The 25,020-nt window shown below is 46.5% G+C and overlaps 1 long non-coding RNA gene across 3 annotated transcripts in view; it reads right to left on the reverse strand.

Annotated features, from left to right (window-relative positions):
* The window catches only part of LOC143983058 (uncharacterized), a 222,225-nt gene that overhangs the window by 24,969 nt on the left and 172,236 nt on the right, over positions 1-25,020 (reverse strand). Inside the window, exon 5 of one of the 3 annotated variants that reach the window (XR_013274559.1) lies at positions 14,878-16,615. The exons of the other annotated variants lie outside the window; for them this stretch is intronic. This is a non-coding gene — a long non-coding RNA (uncharacterized LOC143983058). Of the gene's footprint in view, positions 1-14,877; positions 16,616-25,020 lie in introns of those variants that run through there. 3 annotated transcript variants of the gene reach the window in all.

The following is a 25,020-nucleotide window of genomic DNA, read 5'->3' on the forward strand; positions in this document are numbered from 1 at the left end:
TCTAATATAATATAATATATCTAAAAATAGTTTACAAGAATATATGCACTTTTCAGAAATAATGTCTATTGACAGCACATGTTTTTTCAATGTCATAGATGCACATGTATGTTTCCTGAAGAACACCCCTGTGGAAAGAATTTATCTGAAACGTTGGGTGAAAGATCACATTACACTTTGTGCTGCAATATCGGTGTCCTTGTCCTACATACAGATTTGTATACATTCCATATATCCATTTGTTGCCTTAAATCATCATGCTTTTAACATGTTTAGTAAAATAAATAACTTTGTTATACTTCAGTTATGTCTAATACTTTTGCTATAGATATTAATGCCTTTAAAGTCCACTTTGGTGGTACTCATTATTGTCACTGTTTCAAGGTGGCTCCTAATGATTAGTTTGTATTTTATTGATGGCATGAAGAATGTAGCTGGAAGAGTGAGACTCTGTGGCAAGAGGACAGAGCACATAACCCAGGGAGGTATGTTCCTCCCACCATGGCTAAGTGCTAAGTATTAGTCATCATCAGTTCAAATCCCAACCAAGACACTACCTGCCTGAGCCTCCTATTTAAAATAGTTAACTTCAAGGACTGGGATGCTATATTGTATCAGACCAGAACCAGAGGAGCCCTTATGAAAATGGATAATGTTCGCATATCATCCTTCCTTGATTTTTCTGCTGACTTACAGCCCTGCAGGGCCAGGTTTACCTAAGTGAAGAAACGTCTCTACAAATATGATGTCACATATGCTATGTTGTACCCTGCCAAGCTCAGAATCGCAGCAAACGGCGAGACGCAATTTATTTTGATACCCCTGCTAATATGTCCAATTGGCTGGATCATATGGAGCACACCCTTAAAAAAGCACTAGCACCCATGGCCTAATCAGGGCCGTCTTTAGCGCAGGGCAAACGGGGCACCTGCCCTGGGCACAATGTTTGTAGGGGGGTCCGCACTGCTACCTGCGAATTGGGGCCCCAATGAAGGTTTTGCAGAGTGCACAGAGGACACGGGAGGCTGTATTCCCGTGCTAGCCAGCTGAGAGGGGGCGGGGGCTCCACTGACGCTCCCACTCCGATCACTGGCTCTCAATACAGCTGCTCTGTTCCGAGCATACAGGCTGCACGGGGCGGGGTCAGAGCATCAGTGGAGCTCCTGGCCCCGCCCCCTCTCAGTTGGCTAGCGCGGGAATACAGCCTCCCGTGTCCTCTGTGCATTCTGCAAAACCTTCATCAGGGCCCCAATTCACGGGTAACGGGGCCCCCCTACAAAGCATCAGTGGAGCTCCCGGCTGTTGTAGTGAGATCAGAGAATGGAAGCCCCGCCCACATACCTCTAAATGTATGTAGTGAGTTTGGCTGCCCAGGTATGTCCTTGCACCCATAAAATGCCTGACTGCTTAAACCCTGAGCTGTGTTATTCAACTGTCAAGCTGTGCATTGCTGAAAGTTCTCTGACCATCACCTGTAGCATGTCCGCAGTCTCTGATTGTCTCCTGCAGTATGTCCGCAGTCTTTGATTGTCTCCTGTAGTATGTCCGCAGTCACTGATTGTCTCCTGTAGTATGTCCGCAGTCTCTGATTGTCTCCTGCAGTATGTCCGCAGTCTCTGATTGTCTCCTGCAGTATGTCCGCAGTCTCTGATTGTCTCCTGCAGTATGTCCGCAGTCTCTTATTGTCTCCTGCAGTATGTCCGCAGTCTTTGATTGTCTCCTGTAGTATGTCCGCAGTCTCTGATTGTCTCCTGCAGTATGTCCGCAGTCTCTGATTGTCTTCTGCAGTATGTCCGCAGTCTCTGATTTTCTCCTGCAGTATGTCCGCAGTTTCTGATTGTCTCCTGCAGTATGTCCGCAGTCTCTGATTGTCTCCTGCAGTATGTCCGCAGTCTCTGATTGTCTTCTGCAGTATGTCCGCAGTCTCTGATTGTCTCCTGCAGTATGTCCGCAGTTTCTGATTGTCTCCTGTAGTATGTCCACAGTCACTGATTGTCTCCTGTAGTATGTCCGCAGTCTCTGATTGTCTCCTGCAGTATGTCCGCAGTCTCTGATTGTCTCCTGCAGTATGTCCGCAGTCTCTGATTGTCTCCTGCAGTATGTCCGCAGTCTCTTATTGTCTCCTGCAGTATGTCCGCAGTCTTTGTCTCCTGTAGTATGTCCGCAGTCTCTGATTGTCTCCTGCAGTATGTCCACAGTCTCTGATTGTCTCCTGCAGTATGTCCGCAGTCTCTGATTGTCTCCTGCAGTATGTCCGCAGTCTCTGATTGTCTCCTGCAGTATGTTCACAGTCTCTGATTGTCTCCTGTAGTATGTCCCCAGTCTCTGATTGTCTCCTGCAGTATGTCGCCAGTCTCTGATTGTCTCTTGCAGTATGTCCCCAGTCTTTGGTAATCTCCTGCAGTATGTCCGCAGTCTCTGATTGTCTCCTGTAGTATGTCCCCAGTCTCTGATTGTCTCCTGCAGTATGTCCGCAGTCTCTGTCTCCTGCAGTATGTCCCCAGTCTCTGATTGTTTCCTGCAGTATGTCCGCAGTCTCTGATTGTCTCCTGCAGTATGTCTGCAGTCTCTGAACCTCTCCTGTAGTATGTGTATTAATGTGCCCCTTTACTTGCTCAATTATTTAGGATTGCTCCACTGCTCAGTGAGAGGTAATGATGTACATCTACCTGTAGCAACCAATCAGCGAACAGTAGTGATCAGCTTTATTCTCTAACAGCCAATCAGTAAGTGGTAATGATGTGCATTAACCTTTAGCAACCAATCGGCAAGCAGAAATTATGTGTTGTAACCTCTAGCAACCAGCCAGCGAGCAGTAAGGATAACCTCTGGCAAACAATTGCAATCACTGCGTGATCTGCTGCAGTAAACTGATTTTGAGTCTACCTGCTATTTTTTGTATGTCTCAGAATGGAGGGGGGCCCCCAAGAAAATGTTTGCCCAGGGCCCAATCAAAATTAAAGACGGTCCTGGGCCTAATTGTGTTTGACCTTGTACTTCCTACTACTGCTGAATGATGATACCATAGGAGTAGATATGAGCATGTTACTCCCTTTTTTTTTTCTCTTAATCCTTCCTTTCAGGTGGAGAGGCAGACATAACTTGCTTGCACTACATTTCACCAATGACTTGGACTCACATGTTCCCTTGAATAAGAGTTGAACTGAGACTTGGGGCCCCCACTAACATCGTCCTGCATGGACATGCTATATGTTACCGAGCTCCTTACTTGCTTAAAGTATACAAAAACCTTCTTTACCTTTCTTTTCCCGTTTTGGTTACCTAATGTTTTTCTTGCTGGTTGCAGGGTGAACGTTTTGTTCTTTTTTTGTTTGTCCAACTGGGAATACTTTTTTGTGGCAGACAATGCTACCCATTTACCTGGACTTAGTCTGGGGAACCCTTTTTCCAGATATTAAGTGGAGATGTGGGAAGTCCCCCTGATGACTTCCTGCACCTGAAAATGTCCCTACAAATTGCTCACCAGTTTGTTGTTATATGTCTAATGTGTGTACTTTGATTTCGTGGAATGTGAGGGGGCTGGGTGATAGAGTGAAACGGGTGACATTTTTTTCCGCAGTGAATAGGCAAACAAATCTGCTGTGGTGTGCTTACAGGAAACACACTTACAAGCTAAATCTATATCCACACTTAAAAGCCGCAGCTATCCAACCTAGTTTCACTCCACTCACACAGCTTACTGAAGGGGTGTCAGCATACTCATTTTGCATGCTGTCTCCCTTTCAGTTACTGCACTCCCTGATTGATGATCAGGGATGGCACATTTTTTTTACTATGCAAACTGGCATGTATTGTTGCAAATATCTACATCCCTCCACTCTTCTCCTTTGACAGCCTGAAAAGTCTAGTACAATGTATAGCCTTTTAGGCCTCATTCAGACAAGGTGGTTCCGCTTGCACAGAGTCTGCCTCTGTCTGCCGGCTTATCGGGAGATCTCCGCTGAGCCAGCGGATGACAGGTCCCTCTCTGCTCACTGAGCGGGGAGGGGCTTGTCGAGCGCCACTGGATTCTATGGAGAGATCGGATGATCGCCAGCGACGGATCTGGATGTAGGGCCATCCGTCTGCTTTTGGCGGATCGGACCAGGTCGGATGTCAGCGGACATGTCACTGCTGACATCCGTCGTTCCATAGACTAGCATGGAGTGCCCATTCAGGATCGCTGTCAAAACTGACAGGCGGACCTGAACGGTCCGTCAGTGTGAAAGGGGCCCTACTCTAACATCCCTGTTTGGGTGTTGGGTGATTTTAGCAATATTATGGATAGGCATATGAATACATTTTCACCCAGAGCGAGTGGCAATCCCCAGCCGGGGGGCCCCACCCCCTTTGCCCGGTTCCTTACAGAAATAGGCCTGCGAGATGTGTGGAAGGACCAGTTTCCTAATGTGCTCTGCTTTTCTTGTTACTCAGCGTCCTACAAATGCCTCTCTCGCATAGACCTATGTCTGGGTTATGCCGCGTACACACGGTAGGACTTTCTGGCAGAAAAAGTCAGATGGAATCATTTCATCAGATATTCCGATTGTGTATGGGCTTCAGCTGACTTTTTTTTTTTCGAAAATTCTGATGGACCAAGAAATAGAACATGCTTTAAATCTTTCCGATGGAATCAATTCCTAATCTGGAAAACGGTTTGTCTGTATGCTGTTCCGACGGACCAAAAACTACGCAAGGGCAGCTTTTGGCAACTGGCTATTGAACTTCATTTTTACTAGTTCCTTTGTACGTGTTGTACGTCACTGCGTTCTAAACTATTGGACTTTGGTGTGATCGCGTGTAGGTCCGTTTCAGTGGAACTCCATCTGACGGAAAAACCGGTCGTGTGTATGCGGTATAACAACTTGGCACATCAGCTGACTGACTCTGTGCTGTATGCTCCACGCAATCCCTCGGACCACTCTCCCCTATGTGCTTGCATAGCTGTCTCTCCTAGCCATCAGCATAGGATGTGGAAGATCAACCCCTTCTGGTTTACAATTTTTCCAGAAAATGATCCCATCCCCAAAGCTCTTACGGAGTTCCTGCACTTTAATCAGTGCACAACAAAATCTACAGTGGTTTGGGATGCCCTGAAGGCTCATCTGAGGGGTTTAATTATCACACAGATTACTGCTATTAAAACTAAAACCAAAGAGTGGGAGAACCTGGTAATGTGTGAAGCGGCCAAGAAAGAAGAGTCATATGTAGCTGCCCCCACCTCATTGTCTGAGCATAGATCACAGGATTTCCACTACTGTGGCGGAGAACAAGAGATTCTTCCTGCAGCAAAAATGATTTAATGAGGGGGTAAACACAGGACATTTGCTAGCAATGATAGCTAAAGCCCAGCAGGTAATGACCCATATAGAGGCCCTTGGCAATGTAGAGGTGGAAACGGTTGCTGACCAGACCCAAATTCCCGAAGTATTTTCAAATTTATTCCAGGATTTGTACACATCTAAAGTGCATCCCACACAAGAGGAGCTGGGTAATTTTTTAGACCAGTGCTCACTACCACGTATAGCAAGGCAGGGCCTTGCTGCACTTAATGACCCATTAACACTTGAGGAACTATCTTTAGCAGTGGCACATAATAAAGCAGCAGATGGCCAATAATAAATCACCGGGAGCTGGTGGCCTGCCCATGGAAACGTACAGAAAATACAGGGATACTCTTCTGCCCGCCCTGCTAAAAACCCTAAATGTTTCCATTCAGGATGGTGGCTTACCTGCCTCTATGAATGAGCCCATCATAGTAGTTATCCCAAAGACTGGCAAGGATACACTACAGCCTGAGTCCTATAGGTCTATCTCACTGCTCAACGCAGACGTCAAACTACTAGCACGGGTGTTGACCACTAGAATGTCAGGAATTGTGGCAGACTTGGTCCATCACAACCAGTCTGGCTTCATTTCTACCCCATCTAAACATCCGCAGATTGATCCTAAACACTCAAATCCCCATAGCTAACCCGGGCAACAGGGTTATTTTTTCCCTCGATGCTGCCAACACTTTTGACAGCATGAAATGGAACCATTTGTGGGAGGTTCTGTGTCGATTCGGTCTAGGTGACAGATTCATATCTTGGGTGCCACTTCTATATGCTGACCCAAAGATGAGGATAAGGATTAACAATATCTTTTCTGAGCCTTTTCTTCTGTTTTGTGGGACACAGCAGGGGTGCCCATTGTCACCCCTGCTGTTTGCCCTTGCATTGGAACCCCTGGCAGCTATGGTACAAGCCTCCCCCAACATGGAGGGTTTTCATAGGAGACAGAGGGAGGAAAAAATCTCCCTGTACGCAGACGACACTCTGCTGTACCTGGGAAATACTGAGGACTCCTTGAGGGCAGTGATGTGCCTAATCGATCAGTTTAGGCAGCTGTCTGGCTTTGCCATAAAATGACACGTCGGCTCCTTAGCCATTGGATCCTCTTCTTGCACCCCTGCCAGGAGATTTATCTCACATACAAGTAGTCACTTCATTCAGATATTTGGGTATAGTTGAATCCAATACTTCAAAAGTTCCAGCACAAACATGTCAGTTGGTGTAGGTTACCACTGTCAGTACCTGGACGTGTAAATCTCATAAAGATGATTTGGGCCCCCGCAACTACTGTACATCTTGCACAATGCCCCGATCTGGATACCACATTGGATTTTTTGCGGCATATAGACTCTGCGCTCTGATCTAGAGAGGTGGAGTGGCGCACATTAAGCTTGCCACTCTGCAGCTTCCCAAAGATCAGGGTGGAATAGCTGTTCCGCACCCACAAATGTACTACTTTGCAGCCCAATTACAACACTTTACAGGTTGAGATCTTGCGACGGCTACAGACTCTTCTAGGGATTAGGGATGAGCCGAACACCCCCCTGGTTCGGTTCGCACCAGAACTTTCGAATGGACCCCAAATTCGTACGAACTTTAGAACCCCATTGAAGTCTATGGGACCCGAACATTCGAAATTAAAAGTGCTAATTTTAACGGCTAATATGCAAGATACTGTCCTAAAAAGGGTTTGGGGACCTGGCTCCTGCCCCAGGGGACATGGGTCAATGCCTAAAATGTTTTTAAAAATGGCCGTTTTGGCAGGAGCACTAATTTTAATGACGATTAAAGTGAAAAAAAAAAGTGAAATATTCCTTTAAATATGGTGCCTGGGGGGTGTCTGTAGTATGCCAGTGAAGTGCCACCTGTTTCCCGTGTTTAGAACAGTCCCTGCACAAAATGACATTAAATGGAAATAACATCATTTAAAAGTGCTTGCGGTTTTAATGTTATATCTGGTTCCTGCAATATGGTTGAAAATCATTGAGAAAAATGGCATGGGTAGCCCTCCCTGCCCATTACCAGCCCCTTTGGGTCTTGTACGCATATTAAGGGGAATCCAGTACCCATATTAAAAAAAGGAAATGCGTGTGGCCCCCAGGCCCTATATACTCAGAACAGCAGTATAAAGGCGGTGCAAACAAGACAGGGACTGTGTAGGTTTGTTGTGTTAAGTTGAATCTGTTTGTAATTTTCAACTGGTACATTTTTAAACTGTAGCTCCAGTCAAAAAAACTATTTTTAAGCTTTTTGGAAAACATAGGGAAGGGTTATCACCCCTGTATAATTTGTTTTGCTGTCCGTCTTTTTTCATCTCACTTGCTGTTGTCTCCTTCCGTTTGCAAGTAGGAGATGTTTGTAAGTTGGATGTTTGAAAGTAGGGGCCTGCCCTATATGCTCTGCAGAAATGGCGGAACAAGGTGTTGGTTTTGCCATAACATTGTAAGCCCTCAAAGTGACTCTTGGTGGGTGCTGGAGCACCCTGCTGTGAACGATTATATCAAGAATTGTAATTACATGCCATTGTTGAACAGTGGTAGAAAAATTGACCTTTGGTGGTTGTGGTGCTGGTGCCACAACACTATAAGTCCTCACAGTTACTCTGGGTGGGCACAGGAACGGGCCCTCCTGTGAAATATTATATCAAGAATTGTAATTACATGTCCCTGTTAAACAGGGGCAGAAAAATTGGGCCTTAGGCACTGGTGCTGGTGCCACCATACTGCAACCTCTCCCATATACTCTTGTTTTATTGCAGGAATTAGCCCTGCTGCAAAGCATTGCATAAAAAATTGTAATTAAACGCCCCTGTTAAACAGAGTCAGAAAAATTGGGCCTTAGGCACTGGTGCTGGTGCCACCACACTGCAACCTCTCCCATATACTCTTGTTTTATTGCAGGAATTAGCCCTGCTGCAAAGCATTGCATCAAAAATTGTAATTAAACGCCCCTGTTAAACAGGGGCAGAAAAATTGGGCCTTAGGCACTGGTGCTGGTGCCATGACACTGCAACCTCTCCCATATACTCTATTTTTATTGCAGGAATTAGCCCTGCTGCAAAAGCATTGCATCAAAAATTGTAATTAAACGCCCCTGTTAAACAGGGGCAGAAAAATTGGGCTGATGGCATCACCCAGAACCAGAAATGTTCTTCCAACATATCAGCGGAGGAGGAAGAGGATAGACAATCAACATAACAGGACAGTCACTCAGCATCAGCATAGGCAGTCTTGAAGGGATGTGATATTTCAAAAAAAATTATTCGGTTACATCAGCTTCAGGTGCTTGGTAGCTGTGGGTGATCCAAGACTGATTCATCTTGATGAAGGTCAGTCGATCAACTGATTCGGTGGACAGGCGCACCCTGTGATCGGTAACAAAGCCACCAGCAGCACTGAAGGTGCGTTCCGAAAGAACGCTGGATGCAGGACAGGCCAGTAGCTCAATTGCATACTGTGCAAGCTCTGGCCAGTGATCCATCCTCAAGACCCAGTAAGCCAGAGGATTTTCGGTGGGAAAGGTGTCCAAGTCTGACCTTGCCCCTAGGTATTCCTGCACCATGTATATCAGACGCTGGCGATGGTTGCTGAACCGATCATACCTTGGGGCTGCGGACTAAAAAATTGTCTGAAAGCATCAGACGGCCACCTTCTCCACCGCTCCTTCTGACCGATGCCTCAGCAACACATTGTCCAGGACCAGGAGTTTGTAACCTCCCAGTCTCTGGGAACGCATTGCACAGACCTTTCTGCAAGGCCTCCCGGAGATGTCTCATCCTCTGCTCCCTCTGCGATGGCAATATAAGGTCGGCAACCTTACCCTTGTACCGTGGATCAAGGAGAGTGGCCAGCCAGTAATGGTCCCTCTCCTTGATCCGAAGAATACGAGGATCCTTCCACAGGCTTTGCAGGATCAGGGAGGCCATGCAGCGTAGGTTAGCTGAGGCATTCGGTCCGGAGTCCTCTGGGTCACTAAGGACAACATGATCCGCAGCTACCTCCTCCCAGCCACGTACAAGTCCACGTGTTTCTTGGGACTGTAAATCATCCCTACAAGACTGCTGCTGCTGATGCTGAGTGCCAGCCTCCACCTCCATGCTGACACAATCATCCTCCTCCTCTTTTCTCCTCCTCATCCTCTTCCTGTGTGATGGGTGGCACAGCAGGAACACTGTCTGGATAAAGGGGGCCTTGAGAGGCAAGGAAGTCCTCCTCTTCCTGCCTCTGTTCTGCCTCAAGTGCCCTGTCCATTATTCCACGCAGTGTCACTGATGCATGCACTGTCACTGCTCACCATCCTTGTGGCCTCCTCAAACGGTGACAGGACAGTGCATGCATCCTGATCATGCCCCACTGGCGTGGTGAGAAAAAACCGAGCTCCCCTGACCCTGTCCTGGTGCCGTAGTCGCACAGGTACTTATTAATGGCCCTCTGCTGCGTGTGCAGCCGCTGCAGCATGGCCAACGTTGAGTTCCACCTGGTGGGCATGTCACATATAAGGCAGTTCTTGGGCAGGTTCAACTCCTTTTGGAGCTCAGCCAGCCGAGCACAGGCATTAAATGATCGGCGGAAATGCACACAGACTTTTCTGGCCTGCTTCAGGACATCCTGTAAGCCGGGGTACCTGCCCAAGAACCGCTGCACCACCAGGTTAAGGACGTGAGCTACACAGGGCACATGGGTCAGTTGTCCCTGTCGGAGGGCGGAGAGGAGGTTGCTGCCATTGTCGCAAACCACCATTCCTGGCTTAAGCTGGCGTGGCGTCAACCACCTCTCGGCCTGCCCCTGCAGAGCTGACAAAACATCCGCCCCAGTGTGGCTCCTGTCCCCCAAACAAACCAGCGCAAGCACGGCATGGCATTGTTTTGCCTGCGTACTTGCGTAGCCCCTGGAACGCCTACGGAGCACCGCTGGTTCTGAGGACAGAGCACTGGAAGAGGTTATGGAGGAAGAAGAAGAGGAGGGGGTGGAGGAGAGAGGTGTGTCACAACCAATAGTAGCATTTTGGAGGCGTGGTGGCGGAACAATCTCCAACACTACTGCACCTTGTCCTGCATCCTTCCCAGCTGCCAGAAGAGTGACCCAATGGGCCGTGAAAGACAGGTAATGTCCCTGTCCATGCCTGCTGGACCATGAGTCAGCGGTAATATGCACCTTACTGCTGACCGCCCTGTCCAGCGAGGCAAGGACATTGCCTTCCACATGCCGGTAGAGAGCCGGAATCGCCTTCCGTGAGAAAAAGTGGCGTTTGGGGACCTGCCACTGAGGAACCGCACATTGTACAAACTCACGGAAGGGGGCCGAGTCTACCAACTGAAAAGGCAGCAGTTGAAGTGCTAGCAATTTAGCCAAGCTAGCATTCAACCGCTGGGCATGTGGATGGCTGGGAGTGAACTTCTTTCGCCGGTCCAGCAGCTGGGGCAGGGACATTTGCCTGCTATAATCGGACGTGGGTGTACTGCTAGCAGAGTGCCCGGAAGCACTTGGCTGTGACACACCTAATTCTACACCTTCATTCCTCTCAGAGCAGGTTTTAGAGAGGACTGAAGGTCTAGTGGGGTTGGAGATGCCAGCTGATGAGGAGCAAGGAGAGGTCCGCTTTGTTCTTTGGTGTGGGTCTTTGAGGTACGCTTGCCAACGAGCTGCATGGCAGGTCAACATATGTCTGGTCAAGCATGTGGTGCCCAAGCGGCTGAAGTTTTGGCCACGCGAGATACGCTTGAGACATATGTTGCAAATAGCAGCGGTGCGATCTGATGCACTCGTCTCAAAAAAGGCCCACACCAAAGAACTTTTAGAATAACGCGCAGAGGCAGCGCCCTGCACAGGCGGAGCTCTGCGGTGTGATTAAGTCGGTGTACTGCCCCTAAGCTGGCCCCCGGAGGGCATCCTGCCTCGTTGGACATGTGCCTCCTCCTCCTCCTCTCTCCTACCAGGCACCCACATGGAGTCAGTGCCCTCATCATCCCCTCCCTCTTCATCGCTGTAGCAAACCTGGCAATATGCTGCAGCTTGTGGAACATGACTGCCAGATTGCTGTCCTTCTTGAGCATCCCCTCTCTCTGCATTCACGCTACTGCCTTCCTCTAGCTGAGTGTCATCATCAGAGGCTACAAAACACTGGGCATCCTCCTGGAGCATGTACCCAACACTGTGCTCAAAGAGTTCAGCAGCTGCTTTGCTAGTGCCCTGAGACTGGGTGAGAGAGGATGAGGAGGATGAAGAGGGCTTGGTCATCCACTCTACCAAGTCATTGGCATGTTGCGGTTCAACATGTCCAGCTGCCGAAAAGAAGGACAAGCGTGTCCCATGGCCACGTGCTGATGACAATGCACCGCGTCCACGACCAGCACTGTTGTCTCTAGACACAGAGCCTGCTTGCCCTCTTTTATCGGCTTGCGCCTGTCTGCCTCTCCTTGCTGGCCTTCCAGACATGCTAATGGCCTGAAGGGAGTTGGGTAAAACAGCAGTTGGGTAGTGTATATTGTGCTGGAGGCACACAATACCCACTAACTCCTGCAGATGCCTTTATTATAGAACACCAGAGATAAAGGGATATACTGTAATGGAGTCACACAACACCCACTAAGCCCTGCAGATGGCTCTATTAGAGAACAGCAATAAAGGGTAGATACAGGTGTATATTGTGCTGGAGGCACAAAACACCCACTAACTCCTGCAGATGCCTTTTTTATAGAACACCAGAGATAAAGGGGTATATACAGATGTATACTGTGCTGTGCTGGAGGCACACACAACTTCCAATAACTCCTGCAGATGGCAAGTGGGCTCAAATAGAGAAGAGCTATGTAGGTGGATATAGCGGTGTGTACTGGGTACAGAGCACGCAGACAGCACGCACAAGCTCCTAACACTACTGACTGCAAGCTCTATTATAAAAGATAGATCACTAGCTATATAGTTGAGGTGAATATAGCGGTGTATACTGCGGTCAGGGCAAGCAGACAACAACCACTACAGAAGAGCAAGATCGAAAATCGGCCGATAACGATCGGTGTGTACTGTGTTGAAGGTACACAGAACACCCACTAACTGCTTCAGACGCCAACACACTACACAAGGCCGCCGCGCTGGCGGCCTTATATAGTGTGGGGTGTGTACTACACAGCCTGAGCTATGATTGGCCACAGGCATCCTGCCTGTGGCCAATCATGGCTCTCCTCGCTGCTGGCGCTGTGATTGGCCAAGCATGCGGGGTCACAGTGCATGCTTGGCCAATCATGAGCCAGCAATGCACTGTGATGACGCAGTGCATTGTGGGCCGTGAGCGCCACACGAATTTGGCGCGAACGGCCCATAATGTTCGGAATTCGCAGAATGGGCAAACAGCCGATGTTCGAGTCGAACGTATGTTCGACTCGAACACGAAGCTCATCCCTACTAGGGATCTACTCCTTGGCCCTGATACAGACTACACTGCCCTATCCCATATGGAAATGGGCCTCCCTAAGGTCCCATTTAATTGTCCCACAGTTCAACTGCTAATAAAAATCTGGAAAGGGGTCAATAATACATTAGGACTGACTGGATTTCTCCGCCAAACGCCCATTTGGCAGAACCGCTTTTACACAGATTTAGCTAAGGTGGCTAAACATCCGATCTGGGAAAGAGCGGGGATTAGATTCCTTAATCAAGTGCTAGATGATTCTGTCAAATAACTGCATCTTCAACTTCTCCGGAAATTCCCAGGGTCAATATATACCGCTACAACATGCCATGGGTTGGCAGTGCAGACAATCTAACTTGAAGTTAGAGGACTCTGCATTTCTGGAATCCATATAAACTGACCCTGAGAGAAAAGGTATCATCTCTAGAATGTATACCCATCTACTATCACATGTACAAGCCCCTGGCCTTTTACTCTGCAGGGAGGGGTGGGAGCGAGATGTTGGTCCCATTGATGGGGAATGGTGGGATCAGATTTTTGGAGTGGGACCATTGGTGCACATTGCACAGAGTATACCATATACCTGTACAGCTACATAAATTGGGAAGATGAGAGACTTGCATATGTCCAAAATGTCAGGCTCGTCTGGGTGACCTTATCCATATGCTATGCAGATGCCCCAAGTTGGTGTGATATTGGAACAGAATTGTCACCAAAATGAATAATGTATATCAGGTTCAACTGGCGGTAGACCCGTTGACATGTGTGTTGGGAAGTCTAGAGGAGGAACTGTACCCCCCTCTGGTGTACATTGCCCTCATGAGACTCTTATACCTAGCTAGGAAGCTGATTTCTCAACTTTGGCTTTTCGGCTCAGGCCCCAAAGGAAGCACAGTGTATTCAAATGGTTAACACCATTCTCATCTGAGGAAAAAAATACCTACCATCATAGGAAATCTCCCAATAAAATGTATAAGCATCTGGCAGAGTTGGTTGAACTCTCCAGAGGTGGCACCCCCACTGATGGCTCTAGACAGGTTACTAAAGGGATAGGTGGTTTCCTACACTGACTTCAGGTGACCATATGAGACTATGGGTGACCTGTCAGAAGTGATTTGCCGTTGTAATGGCTGTCTACTACAAGTTGGACTGACCTTTTCTTTTTAATTTTTACCTTTCTTCTTTTTTGCTTATTCTGCTTTATTGTTTTCCTCTTCAAGAGAACTTGGAACTCAGGGTGTTATGCAATGTTTCTCAGTCACTTGCTAGATGAGTTGGCTATACATTTACCACCATTCATGTAATGCTATGAAGATTGAAACTCCTGTCTTTCATGAACTGTATACCTATGTAACTGCACCATGTAATGCCTGGCGTTCTATTCAATAAAAATCTATTTGTGGATTTAAAAAATAAGACACTACCTGCCTGGAGTGTGCATGTTCTTCTTGTGCCTGTGTGGTTTTCCTTCATGTATTCTGGCTTCCTCCTAAAGAAATGCTGCTAGGTAAATTGTCCCTAGTATATGAATGTGAGTTACCTTAGATTGTAAGCTCCTTGAGGGCAGGGACTGATGTGAATGTACAATTTAGATGTAAAGCGTTGCATAAATCAACAATGCTGTAATCAACAAATAACTGTAATATTGGTCTGGGGTGAAGTAACTGTATACCTGCCACAATAACAGCATGTTTCTTCATTTCCAAAAAATTCTGCCAATAAAAACGTAAACTTACTGGGCTCAGTGAGGCAAAAATAGTCAGTTAAAAAAAGTCCTCACTAACTCAGAACTGGAAAACGAATATAAAATGTTGTTATCTTCGAACATAGACATAGGTATTTCACTAAAACTGGGCACAGTAAGGTTGAACATCCCACATGAAGTTCAAACCAGCCCCAGGTTATGCCCTGACACATTACACATTCCCAGGAACTTCCACATTGCCAGCCCAGGCCTGGAAGTTATTTAGAAACGAATCTGATGCTGTAAGGTCACATTAGAATAAGTCACTGCCCTCAAATGCTTGCATTGTGTATCCCTTCTTGGCTATTCAACTCTTTTCCCTTTGATTGTAGTTTTAATTCACATAACTATTTATTGCCATAAAAACTAAAATGACATACAGTAAATATTTTTTATCCCCATCCAATTGGAATAAAAAGTAAAAAAGCAGCAACTTTAATAAGATACACTTTTCAATTACACCTAGTGCAACATGTGTTGCCCACATGTAGTGCTCAAAAACAAGCCACAATCCTCTTTCATGCAAGCAAAAACACATTTACAAATGTATTCGGTTTTACTCCTTTACAATGATTCCCAGCAGCCCTTTATAGTGTTACTAAACCCACAACAGTAAAATCAGTCTGTGTATGTAGTAAATTATGTTTGTTATACTCACTGTGAACTCTAAGGGGCTAATCCTGAGCTTTGTGTTAAAAGGCCATTTGATCCTGTCTTTTCTGATCCTCCCCTTCTTTTACTGTCCTCAATCCATCTCTAAACAAACATGTTATACTTACCTGCCCTGTGTAGTGGATTTGCACAGAACAGCCCAGATCCTCCTCTTCTTGGGTCCCTCGCTGGAGCTCCTGATCCCTCCCTCCTGTTGAGTGGCCCCACAACAGGCAGCTTGTTATGAAGGCACCTGAGCCACAGCTCCCTGTGTCCATTCAGACACAAAGCTGCGGTTTGGCCCCACCCCATCTCTTCTGATTGGCTAATTGCCTTTGATTGACAGCAGAGGGAGCCAATGGTGCCACTGCTGTGTTTCAGCCAATTAGGAGGGAGAATCTCAGATGGCTGAGACGATCATGGATATCGCTGGACAGAGATGGGGACACAGAAGGTTTTTATCTTAATGCATAGATTGCATTAAGATAAAAAAAACCTTCTGACTTTACAGCCCCTTTAAGTGGGTCTTAACTCTGAGAAGACAGACAGACTTCCCAATCACATTATTGGCTTTTACATAGTAGGTGAGGTTGAAAAAAGACACAAGTCCATCAAGTCCAACCTATGTGTGCAGTGTGTAATTATATGTCCATATTACATTGCATATCCCTGTATGTTGCGGTTGTTCAGGTGCTTATCTAATGGAAGGTCACAGATTTAGAGGGAACACAGAAGTAGTTGTGGAAGACGCATTGTATGCTGGATGGTCATGGAGAGGAAGCAGTAGTTTGCTGAGCTGTATGAAGCTATGCGAAAACATAGCAAAGAACATACGTTTTTGGCATCCTAAACCTGCCTTGAATTTAGCCCCATTCAATTTCTGATTTAGACCTATTAGTTGCAGTCATGTTTGGGGTATTTAAGCAGCAGTACAGCCTAAATGCAAAACAGCCAGAAGCAGAGGTTCCTCCATTCATGCTATTAAGAACAAAAGAAAAAAACACAAGACCGAACTTTACGGTAGAAAAGGTCTGACGGAATCATTCCGTCTGATATTACTATTGTGTGTGGGCTTCATCTGACTTTTTTCTTAAAAAATTCAGACGGACATAGAAATAGAACATGTTTCAAATCCATACGACGGAATCAATTTCTATTTGGAAAACCGTTCGTCTGTCTGCTGGTCAAACGGTCCAACGGGCAGCTATTGCCTACTGGCTGTTGATCTTCCTTTTCTAGTCCCGTCATAAGTCATCACGTTCATAACGAACGGACTTTGCTCTGTTCGTGTGTGGGCAAGTACGTTCGGTTGGAAGTCCATCGTTACTACGTCGGGAAGACCGTCGGACCTTTTCTGCTGGAAAGTCTGGTCGGGTGTACATGGCAGATTGAACAAGAGAAATCTATAGTTGTATGGCTTGTTTTAGTTCCAGAAGCAGGTGGCGACTCTGAATAATGCCTAAATAAAGATGGTGTCCATCTAGTAAGGAGAAAGAACAGTGAAGACAATTTCAGAAGTAGTAATACAATGGCAGTAAATGTTAACTTTCATATCTTTATGTATTAATTTTCATAGAAAAATTCTCAAACTATGTTCACTTTATAGGGTGACCAGCCAAATCTTTGCTTATTACTGGTTGTAGAATAGAGTGTGAATGGGTTAGAAGCAATGTCGGGTTTTAAATTCTGTCTTGATCCCCTTGAAGGAGATTTCCCTGCACTTCCTGTTCCAGAGACGTAGCAGAAAGTACATGGAAATCTTCTCAGAATGAGGGAAATTCACCTACTGGGGCTGATTTGCAACACGCAGTAAAAATCACGTTCTTTTCCAGCACATTACCGTAGAGCTTGGTAAAGCGTAGAACACATGTTGCAGTGCCATTGATTTTAAATGGAACCTAACGCACCTCAAAATTGCAGAGCAACACATTTGTCGTGTGCTCCATTGAAAAAAAAGCAATGCAATAGGATTATTTTTAAAGTGGTTATAAACAAAAAAAAAATAAAAAAAAATGATATGAATATATATGAAAAAAATATGAAATACTTACCTTAGATCGAAGCTGTTGCAGTGGTCCCCGCACACCTCTGTGACTGGCAACATGTCTTTCAAAGTCATTTCCGGGTTTGCGGGCTCCAGCAAAGTGATTGGCCAGAGCCGCAATAACATCACTCCCCCACACACGTGCATGGGAGCTGCCGGTCACGACACAGGCCCTGAAGAAACGGCACCACTGGGCCATTTCTTCAGTGCACATGTTCCAATGATGTCAGCACATGCAGATACAGTAAATATCTCCTAAACTGTGCAAGTTTAGGAGATATTGATGTTACCTACAGGTTATCCTCCTGTCTCATACCAGGAACACAGTAGAGTATCTGATCGGCGCTCAGTTATTATGTAATTATCAAAAGCTGGAGTTCAGCTTTAAGGATCAGTCCACCCCAAACTGATATTTTAGACTTTAGAAGTTAGAGCACCTGATATATTCTATATGGCCAAAGGTCTGTGGACACCTGGTCATCACAATTTTCAATTCCCAATGGTGTTCAGTGGGGTTGAGGTCAGGGCTCTGAATAGGACACTCAAGTTCATCCACACCAACCATGTCTTCATGGAGCTGGAATTGTACACAGGGGTACATTCATGCTGGAAAAGACAACGGCCTTCCCCAAACTGTTACCACATGGTTGGGAATGCACAGTTGTCTAAAATATATTTGTATTAAAGTGGTTGTAAACCCTTACAAAACCACTTTGACCTACAGGTAAGCCTAGATTAAGGCTTAACTGTAGGTCCAAGAAATATCTAGGTTTAGGAGATATTTACTAAAAGACAGGCACAACTGTCTACGGCGCATGCACCATAGACAGCGGCATGCAGGCAAACTATCGCTGTTAGCAGCAAGCCGCTGCTAACGTCGATATATGCCGTTAGTGGCGAGTCCTGTGCGCATGCATGGGAGTGACGTCATTGCTGCTCCGGCGCTGTGAGTGGCCGAAGCAGCGATACCTGGAAGAAGATGGACGTACTACAGGGGACAGCGGTGACATCGCTGGCTCCTGTGTCAGGTAAGTAACACATAATGGGCTACTATGACACATAATGGGCTACTTACCTGTGTCAGGTAAGTGACACATAATGGGCTACTACCTTGAGCCCTTAACCTGGCTAAATATGGAGCCAGGACCTTTGTAAACACTTGAGGTGCAGTAGCTAGACCGAAGGCAGAGCTACAAACTGGAAATGAACATTTTCTACCAAAAAGTGTAGAAATGTCTTGTGAGCGGGGAAAAAAAAAAAAAAATCGGCACATGGAAAAACATCCTTGATGTCGATTGATGGCAGAAGTTCTCCCCCTTGTAGGATGGAGACTACTGATTGGATTGACTCCATGCAAAAAGAACGGATATTCAAAACCGGTTTAGATCTTTGAGATCTAAAATGGGTCTAACATCCCATATGGTTTTGGAACAGTAAAAAAGTTTGAATAAAACCCTAATCCCTGCTCTACCGGGGGGGGGGGGGGGGGGGGGGGTAGAGCAGGGATTCTTTGAGAGAAGAGATAGTCCAAAGTTAGAAAGAGAGACTCCTTTTCACTGGCTCTCTGGGAACGTTTGATCTGAGAAACGAGGAGACGGGAACCCTTGTACATTGTTCTTGCCAGATCCCTGAAAACTGTAGAAGCCTTTCCCCCGCTCGAGCGAGCGGGGGGCGCCCCCTCATAAGGCTTTAGTATTTTGTTTTGTGGGTTACCTCCCCCAGGTCCTCTTTGACCTTGGGACTGACCCTGAGGTTTACCTCTTGAAACTTGTCAGTGGAGGCCGTCGTGACCGTTTGGAGGCTGATGCCCCTGGTACTGGAGAAGAAGCATATTTAAAAGAGAAAAACGTCTTAACCGGAAAAAGGGAACTTTTCCCATTAGAAATTCTTTTGATACACTTGTCCAGATCACCTCCAAATAACCGTTCACCATAAAAAGGGAAACTGACCAAGAGCTTTTGCATGGTGCTTTGGCTTACCAATTTTCAACCATAGGATTCTACGCACATGTACCAGCCCTAGCATGAGCCATGAGGCCTGGAGAATAGAATCTTTCATAGCGTCAACTGTAAACACAACGCTTCTGATATGCTGGCCAAATCTTGGGCCTGCGAATCAGGAATAACTTTGAGTACCATTATAAACTGGTTCTTTAAGGCCTGAGATGCTCTTAACGCTGCCAGTGCAGGTTGAATGGCTGAACCTGCGAGCGAAATATAATTTTTTTTAAAAGAAACTCCAACCTCTTATCTGTTCGACCCTTTAGCATATGAGCATTGTCTACTGGACAAGTCAGGTTTTTATTTACAGAGGATATAGCAGCATAAATTGCTGGAGCAACCCATAAAACCCTTCCTCCATAGAATAAAGTAGAGAACTTTTTCAGAGGGAAAAAAACTGTTAATCTGGGTGCTCTCACTCAGAATACATAAGCTTTCTTAGCCATGAATGGGTAAGAAAAGCATGAACAGATTGGGGAGGCTTTAGTGAACCCAAATCAGAAGTGGGCTCATTGACTGACTGCGTTAGGCTGCTTTCACACTGGGGCGGTATTCAGGCATTACAGCGCTAAAAATAGCGCCTGTGCAGCGCCTGAAAAAAACCGTCCCCTTTCCCTCCAGTGTGAAAGCCGGAGGGCTTTCACACTGGAGCGATGCGCTGGCAGGACGGTGAAAAAAGTCCTGCTAGCCGCATCTTTGGAGCGGTGAAGGAGCGGTGTATTCACCGCTCCTATACCGCTCCTACCCATTGAAATCAATGGGACACCGCGGCAATAGGTTTAACCCTTTTTCGGCCGCTAGCGGGGGTTAAAACCATCCCGCTAGCGCCCGCAGACCGCCGCTGAAACGACAGGGGGGGGCGGCGTCGGCGGTAAAGCGCCGCTATTTTTAGCGGCGCTTTACCGCCGACGCCGCTCCCGCCCCAGTGTGAAAGCAGACTTACTGCCAGTAAAAATGTGGAGCGGACCACTTCAGTGAGAGACTGTACCAACAACCTTTCCTGTGAACCCGATACTCCGCATCAGGTTCTTTGGAAGAGGAATCGTCAGTCTTTTCCTGGTCCTTAAGGTTGAATATTTGTTTATTGTTACAATTCAGGTAACATTTTAATACAGTAAGAATGGAAGTGGGGAGGGGGGTACAGAATAAAGAAAGGTGGGGAGGGGGGACAGGGTAGGGATTGCATTGTATACACAACATCTTATAAGCATCCTAAGAATTCGCACAACTGTTTGTCCAGTCATAACCGTTCAAAAAGGTGATACTCGGAAGCTCTCCCACGCGGTGTCAGCTATCTATGGACCCCGCCTGGGAAATTCACTCTTTAGACAAGTGTTCAAGCCTAGATTGGTAACAAACAGGTATGGGACAGGTCAACTGTACGTGTGATCTTACGGGTCAATGGGGTGGGGTGGGGCAGGGTGTAGAAAAGGGAAAACTCAGCAAAAAAAGTCTCATAGCTTTATAATTAGTACACTCCACCTGGGGATCTGCTCTTTTCCTGGTCCTTAAGAGACATTTGCTATCTCTCACCCCTTGTTCCTCAGAATGAGGGTGCTGAGCAATGGATGGGGAGCTGCTACGCTTGGTCCCACTCTGGGATGTGATTAAAGCATCAACCTTTACTTCAAGCTTAAAATAGTTGAAGGAAAACCCTGTTAGTAAAATACACAGGGGCTACAGTGTTAAGAGCAGCTGCAACACTTGCCCCTCCTGGCGGTTCACCGTGATCAGCCATATGACGCTAAGGGGAGGATACCCTCTTACTGGGATGGATCTAGACTTCTGTGTGACTATAAAAGTCTTTCTAGAGCCCCTTATTGAGGTGTTTTTCACCCCCCTTCTGACCATAGCCTGATGCACAAAGCAGAGGTACTATCAGAAAGAATGCATCCACTGCTTGAGTAATAGTGTCCCTCCTGCAGCATGTAATAACACAATAGTGCTTTTAAAATGGACCTTCCCGTGCTGGACGTTGGAGGACGCCAACGCCGCGCTAACCCCCCCCCCCCCCGCCAACTAAAGCCCTTCCCCTCTTTTTTTTCACCCAAAAAATATATATTTTTTCCCATGTGAGTGGGCTCCTGATTCTATGGGATCTCCGGGAGGAAGGAGGAATAGCGGGGGGTTGGTAGTTGACGAGCCGATCGGGCCATTTTTTCCCCATCAAAATCCATTGGCGCTCTTTCACTGAGAAGAGGGGAGGAAAAAACGGCACCAGGGGGCATCTGGTGGGGAGAGGGAACCTCCCAGACTTACTGGAGGTCTTGCTGCTGGGAAGGAGAGAAACTTCCTGCTTTCTGGAGACAATGTGAGCTCTCTGAGAAGCATAAGGCATTATTGCTCAATACAGCCCCCAGTGGTGACACATAGGCATGACAACACTTACTGATTTAAAGGAGACATTCATAAGAAAATTTTAAACATTTCTTAGAAAACTCCACTTACCTTTCCCGCCTCAGGGTTTTCTGTGGAAAACCAAGAGACCCAATCTTCACCCTTCACGGTGGGTTCCGTTAAACCTTCAGGAGCCGAAGATCCTTGAGGAAACCCACAATCCTGGACCTGTCATAGCACCTCCGTCAGTAAACTTTATGGCCTACCAAAAAGTACTGGATCCCGAGGTCCAGCACTCTAAAAAGAGAAGCGTTACAGGCGAGACCTCGTTTCTTCGGATACGAGGCACGGGTACCATTCAATTCAGCCAAAAAGACACTTTGAATGGTTTCGGTCTGCATGGGTAGCCCCAGCAAGGATTGCTCCAATGGAGCTCAGCCCATCTTCACTTGTGACCAACACCTTAGACACGGGCAAAAAAACAGAGGTACTCCCACCAGTGGGAGGGGTTATATAGGGAGTGCACTTTTTAATTTAGGGCGTGCCAGTGTCCATAACCTGAAGGTGGCCTATAACCCACATAGATACTAGTAACATAGTAACTACTATGACTCTGTGTCCTGTACGATAAGAAATGTACTTTTTTTTATTTGGTTGCGTGCCTATGCATGAAGGTAACAAAAAACTTGTGTGCAGCAGCTCCCCCTAATACTTACCTGATCCCCCTCTTGATCCTTTTCTCTCTGGGGACTCGCACTCGATAAAGAGACAGAGCTCGCCTGCTTGGGTGCCCCCACAGTAAGCTGCTTGCTGTGGGGGGCACCCAGCAGGAGGGATGGGGCCAGAAGTGCCAGTGTGGGACCCTATTAAAAACAGGATTTAGGATGCTGTGTGCAAAACTATTACACAGAGCAGGTAAGTAGAACATGTTATAAAAAAAACAAACAAAGATTGTAATATCCCTTTAAACACCAACGTACACCAGCACGTGAGATTATAACAGCATCAAAATACGTAGCAGCATAATGAGCCTGGAGTGCTCATAGGAAGTGTATGCCAATCCATTAAAAATCAGTGCCCATTCTCATTAGTACCCTAGTACTTGCCATGTTTCAGGGCACAGCAGATCTGAGAATCCAACAGTTTGCATAGAAGATGAAAACAAAAACAGTCCTATTGTAACATGTAAATATAATTACATTTCTGATGTGCCTTGGACCCCTTTGGTTTCTCCCATTACCATTGGCCGTCTAGGCTCTGAGGAAAGGGGTTCTCCCCTGAAACACATCAGCCATTGCGTTGGGGTATCGGTCGATTTACTTGACATCAGGTCTGGGCTTGTTGATGTTCAGAAAAGTGGACCCTGTTGTATTGATTATGCCTTTATCAATATTCGTTTGTGAGTATTCATTTTGCTTTGTGTTTGATTTGAATAAAGCTCTATCAGTGGTAATGCACTAGGTTGGTGCTCCCCCTTTTTTGTTTTGTTTCCTTTAGCCTTTAACCACCTTGCGCCCGCCCTATAGCCGAATGACGGCCGTAGAGCAGGCGCGTTCGTCCGGGAGGCCGTCCCTGCACGTCCTAATGTTTACTTCCGCAATGCGCGCCGCCGCGGGCGCGCATTGCGGAAGTTCTGTGTTCGCCGTGTCCCCCGGGGACAGGCAAACACAGATCGCTGTAAACGCCCAATCACAGCGGCCGTTTACAGCGCGATCGGCGTGTCCAATGGGAGATGATCTCATATGTAAACATATGAGATGATCTTTCAGCGCCGCTCTCCCTCCTCACACAGACAGAGTGTGAGAGGGGAGAGATGAACGGCTGCAGCGGCAGCCGTTCTGCTTTGCTTTTTGATAAAAAAAAAAGTAAAAATAAAAAAGTGCCATCCTCCCCCAGCAGTGCCATCCATCCTCCCCCAGCAGTGCCATCCATCCTCACCCAGCAGTGCCATCCTGCCCCAGTGCCATCCACCCCAGTGCCATCCGCCCCAGTGCTACCTGCCCCCAGTGCCATCCACCCCAGTGCCACCTGCCCCCAGTACCACCTGTTGTCAGTGCCATTTGTCCCCAGTGCCATCTGTCATCAGTGCCACGTATAAGTGCCATCTGTCATCAGTGCCACGTGTCATCCGTGCCACATAGTGCCATCTGTCATCAGTGCCACGTATTAGTGCCATCTGTCATCAGTACCATGTATCAGTGCCATTTGTCACCAGTGCCACCTGTCAGTGTCACGTGTCATCAATGCCACGTATCAGTGCCATCTGTCATCAGTGTCATGCGTCATCGGTGCCATGTATTAGTGCCATCTGTCATCGGTGGCACGTATTAGTGCCACGTATTAGTGCCATCTGTCATCAGTGCCACGTATTAGTGCCACGTGTCTTCAGTGTCACGTATTAGTGCCACGTGTCATCAGTGCCACATATTAGTACCATCTGTCATCAGTGCCACATATTAGTGCCATCTGTCATCAGTGCCACGTATAAGTGTCATCATTGCCACGTATCAGTGCCATCTGTCATCAGTGTCACGTGTCACGTGTCATTGTCCTGGTGCTTCAAAAGTGTAATAAATAGTCAACAAGTTAGATGTGTTATTTATGTTCCTAGAACACATGATGGCGCTACCTGCCTGCATGTTGGGCCTCTCTATGTGGCCAGGCTGTGAAAAAGTCCCACACATGTGGTATTGTAATACTCAGGAGGAGTAGCAGAATTTTTTGGGGGGTGTCATTTGTGGTATACACATGCCATGTGAGAGAAATAACCTATTACAATGACAATTTTGTGGAGAAAAAAAAAATGAAAAATCGTAATTTTGCAAAGAATTGTGGGAAAAAAATGACAACATCAAAAAGCTCACTATGCCTCTTACTAAATACCTTGGAATGTCTACTTTCCACAAAGGTGTCATTTGGGGGGTATTTGTACTTTCCTGACTTGTTCGGGTCACAAGAAGCGAGATAGTCCACCAGTACATCAGATGTGATCAATTTTGTGCGATTCGCACCACAGCTTGTAGACTCTCTAACTTTCACAAAGACCAAATAATATCCACTAATTGGGGTTATTTTTACCAAAGATATGTAGCAGTATAAATTGTGGCCAAAATTTATGAAGAAAAATTAATAATTTGCATAATTCTGTCACAGAAACATAAAAATTTTCGGTCTTTTTTCATTTATAGCGCAAAAAATAAAAACCCCAGAGGTAATCAAATACCACCAAAAGAAAGCTCTATTTGTGGGAAAAAAAGGACAAAAAATTCATTTGGGTACAGTGTTGCATGACTGAGTAATTGTCATTCAAAGTGTGAGAGCACCGAAAGCTGAAAATTGGTCTGGGCAGGAAGGGTGTTTAAGTGCCCAGTAAGCAAGTGGTTAAATATCCATCATTCTCAGGAGGGCTGCAAGACGTTAGGCACTACCTTGTGAAGCCGTTTGCACCACATACTGAGGACCTTGACACCAGAGCGCAGGAGAAGTTTTCTCTTTCTAATGGAT

Source organism: Lithobates pipiens, unplaced genomic scaffold (assembly GCF_037356315.1).
Source record: "Lithobates pipiens isolate NorthernLeopardFrog02 unplaced genomic scaffold, aLitPip1_a1.2 Scaffold_16, whole genome shotgun sequence".
In the NCBI taxonomy this organism is placed as follows: domain Eukaryota; kingdom Metazoa; phylum Chordata; class Amphibia; order Anura; family Ranidae; genus Lithobates; species Lithobates pipiens.